The sequence below is a fragment of the Halyomorpha halys genome, unplaced genomic scaffold, assembly GCF_000696795.3.
Source record: "Halyomorpha halys isolate HHAL.00 unplaced genomic scaffold, Hhal_1.1 Scaffold963.1, whole genome shotgun sequence".
Lineage (NCBI taxonomy): Eukaryota > Metazoa > Arthropoda > Insecta > Hemiptera > Pentatomidae > Halyomorpha > Halyomorpha halys.
The window spans coordinates 260,578-270,057 of NW_027106713.1; the positions used below are offsets into that span (position 1 = coordinate 260,578).

General features: G+C 32.6%; 1 protein-coding gene across 1 annotated transcript in view; it reads right to left on the reverse strand.

Moving 5' to 3' along the window:
* LOC106687434 (uncharacterized) overlaps positions 1-1,244 on the reverse strand; it is a 15,112-nt gene extending 13,868 nt beyond the window's left edge. The window contains exon 1 of the mRNA XM_014431321.3: positions 1,109-1,244. The gene's annotated coding sequence lies outside the window, so the exon portion shown is untranslated. The remainder of the gene's footprint in view (positions 1-1,108) is intronic.
* Positions 1,245-9,480: the final 8,236 nt, after the last annotated feature.

Genomic DNA, 9,480 nt, shown 5'->3' on the forward strand with positions numbered 1-9,480 from the left:
GATTTTCAAGTGTATATGAAACATACTACATATTTACCTATTGTATTATTTTGTACAGTTGTAAATTACAATAAATAAATAATTAAAAAAATAAATAAATAAAAGGGTTTCTCAAGGTGGAAAAGAATATAAATTTTGTTCCTGCCAAGAATACGACAGTTTAACAAAATATGGTGTAACAATACAATCGGGAAACATCGTACATTCATGGCTGTTTCCTTTCCATTAAAATTATTTTTAATGTGGGGAAGTGTATTTTTCAAATAAACTAAATTACAATAGTACTTTAGAGGAATGTTTTTTTTTAATTCGGTATTTAAACCCTGTTAGACTATGAAAGTAAGACATATCTTGTATTAAAGATTACTAAATTTTTCATTAGTGGGAGTGGGTAGCTCATTGATAAGGTAATGAACTACTAACTCCAAGGACCCGGATTCGCATCCGGCAATGGTAGATATAGCCGTTGAGTCAGTCCTATGAGTTCGAGAGCCCTCTGGCGGTTTATCAGCCTCATAAACTAGATACACTTCATTGAGTAAAAATCTGGTGGTTTAGCGTGATTTCTGACCAAATCACCTCCTTTCACTAACTTTGGTTTAGTACCTGTACTTCCTTATATTAAAAAAATGGGATTAATCGATTCTATAAAGTGTCACTACTGGTCGGCCGATTTTAGCGAAAAAGTCGCTGTCACATCCCAGGCATGTAGCCGCCTTAAATATGTAATTGAAGTTTTATACGACTCCATATTTCAAGCTTTGTTGACTACATGCACAAATACAGACCATTGCGAGAGATATGGTCATTTTGAATCACTCAACCTCAAAACGTGTCTTACCATTCAATTCAAAATTTCACACGGTCACAATGAGTCCCATTACTATATATTCCTTATATAGGTAAGTGAAAATGAAATTTTAAAATTAAGCCTTAAGGGGAAGGAGGGAACCACTTTAGGCAGAGACTTTTATGTTCATAAGACATAAAAATTTGTTGATAATTCCTAAACAAAAATTTCAATTTCATTAATCGAAGAATCTAATAACTTGGTAAACAGATTAAGCTTATATTTATCTATTTTTTTCAAATATATTTTACTAGGTACCTTTTGTAAGTTACTAAGCCAAAACAAATTGGGGATCCACTTTTAGCTAACTCACTATGTAAACCTTGTGGGGTGAACAAACGTTTTCGTGAACTATAATGAAACAAAAAATCAAACTGCGTGAACACTCCATAAAAAGGAAATATACAGGTTTTATATCTGATTCCCATCGGTTTTATATCTGATTCTTCCTGTATGTTGGAGGATATTCTATTCTAGGTCAGTTTTAAAGAGTGTAGATAAATTGATAATTGGACGGATGATCTAAAAGATAAATTATGATTGTTTTTTCTACAATATTTCAACAAAGTTTGATTAAAAATTGTTCATATATAATTTAAATACATATCTGTCCTGTCCAACTCTCTTTAACACATTAGATGTTAAGACCAATCCAATAATTTCTGGCTCCATTATTAATAATATTAGTCTGGTAATAATTTTAATTACAATTATTTTAGTTTATATTATTTGACAATTTATTTATCATTCAAGCGACATTATGGGATGCTTTGGGAGATTCAATAGATTTAAAATTCTTTAAAAAATAAATAAACCAAAATATAACGTGTTTTTATGGGAAACTATCATATATATTATTTTATGTATTTCAATGGCATTAGAATTTTTCTATACAGCCAGTTATAGATTCATTTATTTATATTTATATTATTTTCACCATGGTTGGGAGTCAAAGTTTTCTTTTTTTTGGGACTGCCATTCAATGAAAAAAGTCGCCCCAGGTCGTTTTCTAAGCGGCACCGCCAATAGATCTCAGAATTTGGACACAGTCTCAGCCATTGAGCTACGGACAGTCTCATGTATTATTTTTATTTTCATTTAATACCGTCTCGGCCTGATGTAAATATAAATATATAAATTACTGGTATAAATTACCCACATACTCAACAATATTTACAGCTGAACTTCAGGCGATTTCGACAGCACTTCATTTATCCATAGAAAGTGAATACTCAAACATACTCATTTGTACAGATTCAATGTCTGCACTTCAGAGTCTATCAAACTTCAGTCAAAGCGGGCCTACGATAGACAAAATTCACAACTATATAGACATGCTAAAACATCTTTAAAAAAAGTGTATCCTTTCTCTGGACTATAGAGCACTCAGGAATACCTAAAAATGAGGCAGTGGATAAAGAGGCTGCTACAATGAATGTCCCACCACTCCAAATTTACGAGCCGAAAGACATAAAGGCATTTTTAAGGAACAGTATCCGAAAAAGTTGGGATTTCAGATATCAAATAGGGGTTTCTCGAGGTGCTGCAAACGAATATCAACTTTTTTTCACTCCTAAAAATCTTTTACCGCACTTTATATAGTAACTCCGTTTGAATTTTTTCAATATTTTGAAAATTACGAGCCACAGGAAAAGTTTTTCTTTAGAAACTATTTATTGATTGGAGAAAATGGTCGGGGGTGCGGTCAGCAAAGGAACAACATAAATAAACAAAAAAATATTTATTTATGCCTGTTTTTTTGTTTATTTATGTTGTTCCTTTGCTGACCGCACCCCTCGACCATTTTCTCCAATCAGTAATCTACGGTCAACTATATACACCTCATTAAGAAACTATTTATATTTTAGGTAGTATATACATGAAAAATAGAATTGTCTGAAAGAAGGGGAAAAAAATTGCCAAAATCGGACCAGTATTAACGATGATACGGCTAAGTTAGTCGTTTTCAAATACGTAACCATAGCTACCACCTTAAATCATTCCGTCATTTTGCTATATGCTCCATTTTGCCGTGGGAAGGTTAATAACTCCACTCCCTTTTATCCGATTGTCATGTTCATAGAACCGTTGGAAAGCTAAATGTCTGCTCTTATAGCAGAAATCAAAGAAAGTTAAATTCGATGCTTTATTGAGGGAAAAATGTGGGTTTCAAATGAGGGAAAAAATTCTCACGTTTTATTTTATATCTCCGGTTCTAATTTGTTTAATTAGTCCCGCTATGTGTCTTGTGGTGCAGTTTTTAAAGCCCTAAAAAATCTTTGGATAGTAGCTCCGTTTGAATCTTTTTAATATTTTGAACATTATAAGCCTCAGAAAGTGTTTTTCTTTAGAAACTATTTATATTTTAGGTAGTGTATACATGAAAAATAGAATGCCTGAAAGAAGGGAAAAATTCACCAAAATCGGATGAGTAACGATGATACGGCAAAGTTAGTCGTTTTCAAATACGTAACCAAGGCTACCATCTTATCACAGCATCTTCTCTATCTCTATATATATGAAAGAGAGCTTTCGAATCTTTGTTCTCTGTGTTATTATTGGACCGATTAACGAGGGGTACTTTTCTAAATTTGTCCTCAATGAACTTATGAATTAGTGGACCGATTAACGAGGGGTACTTTTCTAAATTTGTCCTCAATGAACTTATGAATTACTGGACCGATTAACGAGGGGTATTTTTCTAAATTTGTCCACAATGAACTTATGAATTACTGGACCGATTAACGAGGGGTATTTTTCTAAATTTGTCCACGAACTTATGAATTACTGGACCGATTAACGAGGGGTACTTTTCTAAATTTGTCCTCAATGAACTTATGAATTACTGGACCGATTAACGAAGGGTATTTTTCTAAATTTGTCCACAATGAACTTATGGATTACTGGACCGATTAACGAGGGATATTTTTCTAAATTTGTCCACAATGAACTTATGAATTACTGGACCGATTAACGAGGGGTACTTTTCTAAATTTGTCCTCAATGAACTTATGAATTACTAGACCGATTAACGAGAGGTACTTTTCTAAATTTGTCCTCAATGAACTTATGAATTACTGGATCGATTAACGAGGGGTATTTTTCTAAATTTGTCCACAATGAACTTATGAATTACTGGACCGATTTACTTGGAGGTTATTTATTTTTTTTAAAATACTAATTTTCACTACTAAAAAATCGTAAATGTCATTCGGTCTTTTTACGTGCATTTTTTTTTCTAAATGTTCTTTTTCGCCATGGGAATATTTAAAGATAATGAAATCCCCTAAAAAAAAAAAAAATATTTTGACGAAAATTGAGAGTTTAATATAATAATGAATTAGTGGACTTTTTTTAACTCCCCAAAAATTTTTTACCAATTTGATATGCCAATGAGTCTCAGTCGTTTGGATATAGTACTAATATTGAAGCACAGTGAGAGTTTTTGTTTCAAAACTATATATGTTACTAAATCTTAATGTTACTTTTTATTATCTTTAATTAAACCACTGAAAAGTATGGTGTAGATTCGTTGAGTAATGTTGAAGCTATTAATATTTTTTAAAAATATATATGATTGCAATGTTATATCATGTATAGGTTAATTTATGTTACCAAAACATAATAATAAAGTAATGAAAAATGTTTAATATTAACTAAAAAATATAATGAACTTTAAGAAACTATCGATTATATTCATTAAATATAAGCCTCAAATTTACAGCTTATACCGCAGGTACCAAACGATATACCATTTATTTCAACCTTTCTTTCATGAGATGCTTTGAACGAATGTCATCGAATATATTGGATCAATTTATGTCACCAAATCATAATAATAAAGCATATGTGTATGTTTAATTTAACTAAATACATAAATTTATAACAAACTATCAATTGGGTTCATTAAATCTATATACACCCTCAAATATAGCAATAGCAAGGTATTGCCGGGTCAGCTAGCTTTTTAAAATATTTTTAAAATTACGAGGCACAGGGAGAGTTTTTATTTAAAAACTGTTTATACTTTTGGTAGTATATACATAAAAATACCTTCGATAATAAATTTGCCTCAAATAAATGGAAAAAATCCAGTAAAAAATCTTTTACCACGCTTTCATAGGACAGTACAATATTTTCAATATAGTAATAATATTGAAGCACAGTGAGGGTTATTATTTTCTTTTTTAAGTTACTAATCTATTCATCTCTATGATTGAGGGGTATGAAAAAATAAATAAATATTCTATTAAACGATATTATATTCACAAAAAATAAAAAAAATAAATATTCTATTAAACGATATTATATTCACAAAAAATAAAAAAATAAATATTCTATTAAACGATATTATATTCACAAAAAATTATAAACATAATGTGGCTTAGGGTAAAGTAGGTCAAAATGTTTGCTTATGAACAAGCAAACCATATTAGTTTTAGCGTCGACCCATATCCCTAAATTCTTTTTTTTCAAAGAAACTAAAAATAATAATTTTTTCACCTTTATTTATTTCGAGGATTTATCTTTTTTAATGAGGTGACCGTTGTGTATATACGATTGTTCCTAACTATTCTTCATTTTATCCGATTTCTACGTTAATAGAACTGTCGGAAACATAAATGTCTGCTCTTTTAACATTTGGAATGATAAAAAGAAATGTCATGGCATATATTGAATCAATCTATATTACCAAATCATAGAAATAAATTATACCTACATATTTAATTTAACTAAATACAATAATTTAAATCAAATTATCACAGAATCATTAAATCTATATACATCCTAAAATATAGCAATAGCAAAGCATTGCCAGGTCAGTTTTATATAAAACGGCGTGAAGATCATCTCTCCAAACCTTGCTATCTTATATATTTTTAATAATGAAGTTAAGGACTAGGGTAGTCATGTTGGCAATGAAGCTTGCTATAAATAATAAAAGTTAAGTATCGTAGCCGTGTGGTAAACACTTGGATTGATGACCGAAATGAGTGATCACTCATACCGAAAGAGCACGCTTCAATCACCTTCCTTCCTCTTCCCCTCCGATTTTGTGAGACCCGGCTGCCTAATAGAGTTAACTCGCAGACCGGGCGTAGGATTGATGATCCTACCTTCATTGTGTATCACGTCATCATCCTGAAACCGCAAAAAATAATGAAGTTAGTGTATGATTTTGTAAGTCAATAATTTAATTTTCTTTTTAAATTTTATCAATCTTAATTACATTTTTATAAGCATCCAAAGTAAACGTGTGACTGATAGGAGGAAGATTAGCTTAAAAATTTTACATTCGTATTTTTAAAGGTCACATAATTTTTATATATTACTTACCTATACTTAATATATCGCTTTTTTGGACTATCGTAGTAAGCAACCACCATTCAACAGACATCATATTTGAGGTAGACTTTTCTCAACCTAAACCCGTGTATCACACTTATACTAATACTGGTCCGATTTAAATGATTTTTCGTTCATTTTTATAAGGAATTTAATTACCTTTCAAGTAATAAAATTTTATTGTAATCAAATAGGAAACTTACAAGTACATCATTTCTCGACTTAGTCCCTTTGCTTTTCAACGCATCTGGTCCATCGCAATCGTCGATGCGAGCCAGAAATGCACCGATTCTTTCATTGCTTCGTCCGAGGTAAATCATGCCCCTTTGGATGGCCCAAACAAGTGATAGTGGATTGTTTGTGTCTCAAAAACGCTATGGAACACTTGCCAAAAACATTTGGATCGCTATGGTAACGAACGGGACACAACTTCTTAGACAGGATTATTACTGGTGATATGGATCCATCATTACGAGCTGGAGAGTAAACGAGGACAGTGAAGTATGAATGGAAACATCCAAATTCACCGTGAAAGAAGAAGTTCAAGACCCAACCGTCCGCAGGAAAACTGATGCTTATGGTTTTTGGGACTCACAAGGTCCAGGTACAATTATGCAGGTCTGCATTCTGACTATCATTTGTTTGGCCTACTCAGAGATGCATTAAGAGGCCGTCGACTAACAATTGATTATGGGAGGATTTAGTCTCATACAAAAGACACCCCTAACTATATACAGCGTTATAAATTTTAAAAAAATAAGAAAAATAAATAGATAAAAATAATAATACTTGATGAGAGTATAAACGTAAAGTTGATAACAAAAATATCGACCTAACAAAACAAAGAATTGTTCTTTGACAAGACATCGAGATAATTCACGGCTACAGTGAAATAGAAAAGAATTATCTGCCACAACCGGATTCGAACCCGGGACCTTTGAGTTTGTAGCATACAACTTCCCAATGAGCTACTCACTTCGAAAATTTATATATATTTAAGTAAATCATTTAAATAAGCTGCTATTAATATTCCAAGAGGTGTATGAGTTATTCGAAAGAAATATTTCATTTTATCTTTTAGAATTGTTTTTAAAACTAATTACCAGTGATGAACGGCTAAAAATTTAACATTAAATGCGTTCAATCTTTCCAGTCTGAAGTCCTTGGAACAAGGGTCAATGATCCATACCTTGTAACCAACAATATCCTGCACCTTTTATCTCAGAACTTATTAAATCCAAATTCCACATTTCATAAGAAACGCACTCATCATCCTAATCCCTATTTAGTATTGCGCGATCCATACAATTCTCCCTGAAGATTGAAACGACAGTGGCCCTTATCTATTGTAAATAATTATATTGGAGGTCTGGCAAGGGCGATCTAAACCATTCTTTACTCGATTTTAATCCCAGTGACGCAAAGAGAAAAGATTCTCCAGGAGTCCTGCTTTTTCCTTCGCAGGAAGGGGACAAGCTCGGTGATCCCGATTATCATTCTTTGTAATTACACGACATAATGTAATTTTACACACAAAAACACGAACAAAAATAAAACTAGATAGATTCATAATAATTTGAAACCTCACCTTATAACACATCAACATAATTAGAAGAACATAACATTGTCGATTATAATATATAGTAAGCAATAAGTCCCAGAGTAAATGATTTCTGTTCTTTTGAAAGAAATCTTATAAAAAATCACAAGAGGACTAGAAAGACCTACACATAAAATTTAATGAACTCATTTTGTAAAAATATATTTGCATCGAAGTCATCGTTTATTAGGTTTATTTCTTTTTTTTTTAATAACTTTATTGAAATTTACAACTGTATATTACATAATACATTTAGTAAATATGGTGTTAGTTAAAATGGAGTGTTGCAGGCGTGTAGAGGGTAGTTGCTCTGCAGGCCTGCAACACTCCATTTTCATTTTCAGGCGCCTCGGAGGATTGTCAGGAATTGAAGAGGATGCAAGGTTAGAAACTAGGGGGTTTGAGTGGTTAGGGAGTTTATAATGGAACGAGTGATATCTGATTCGGGCTAGAACGGTTACATAGGGAACGTTAAGGTCTTTATGTATGATTTTATTTGTGACAAAGTAAGGAGCATTGAGGATTTTACGAAGGATTTAAGATTGTAAGGATTGAATACGAGAGGAATTCGAAGGTTAGCTTGATTCCGTACGTCCAAATAGGCCTTTTTACCTAACTTTTAGACCGTTTGTCTAGTAAGTGCTGTAATAGTTGAAATCGAAGTGCAGTTTCCTGTCTCTTCAGTCTTGTGTGAGGATTCCAGGTTAATCGTTGGTCTAAATGTAGTCCAAGGTAGCGGATCTGTTCGACAGGGGTAAGAGTAACATTATTAAATGAAACTATAGGGCCGTCGGTAGGCTTACGACGAAGGGTAAAGGTAATTTGATGGGATTTGTTGGAATTTATCTTACCTCCAATTACGACACCATTCTTCGGGGCTGTGATATGGGATTGGAGAGTTTGGGATACAATTAATGGGTTATTATTAACTGCCAGCACACATGTGTCTTCGGTATACGTGGTGAGGATAGTGTTAGGATTGGTTGGAATGCCAGCTGTGTGGACGGTGTAGAGGTGTAGGGATGAATAGGAACCATTGTGGTTTACTTGGAATAGTCTATCGATGAGAAAGGAACAAATGATGAGAAAGTATGTAGGAGATAGGAATTTACGGAGTTTGTAATGCAGTCGGTGCCAGACTCGATCAAAAGCCTGTTCTACATCGAAAAAGACTCCCGTGCAGTACATTCCGCGTTCCAAAGAAGACTGCTAAGGCTTGGCCAAGCAACAGTCCGACGATCTACTTTTTTAAATCAGTTGATCTGTGCCGCCGATTTGCGGGTAATTACCCGCAAATCGGGTATATTACACCTTTGCGGGTAATTATCGGGTATTTCGGGTAAAATGGATTTAGATTATATATAAGTAGGCCAGTGCAGTTTTCCGCTATTCCTTAAACTAGTTTTTTTAGTTAATCATTTGAGACTTTTTTATTACTAACAAGTTATTATTTTTCCTTAAATATTTAATTTTAGGACATAGACGTACCTAGACCATTTGGGGCCCATGAAATATTTCTTTTTGGGGTCCGGGATTGATATAGGCATTGCATGAATACAATGTTTGGACCTTGGTTCGATTTTTTTTTTTTTTTTTTTTGGTCCCAGTTTGGATTTATATTTATAATTATAATTTATATTTTAGTGAATTTTTGTTATAACGCTGAAGTATGCAGGACGAAATG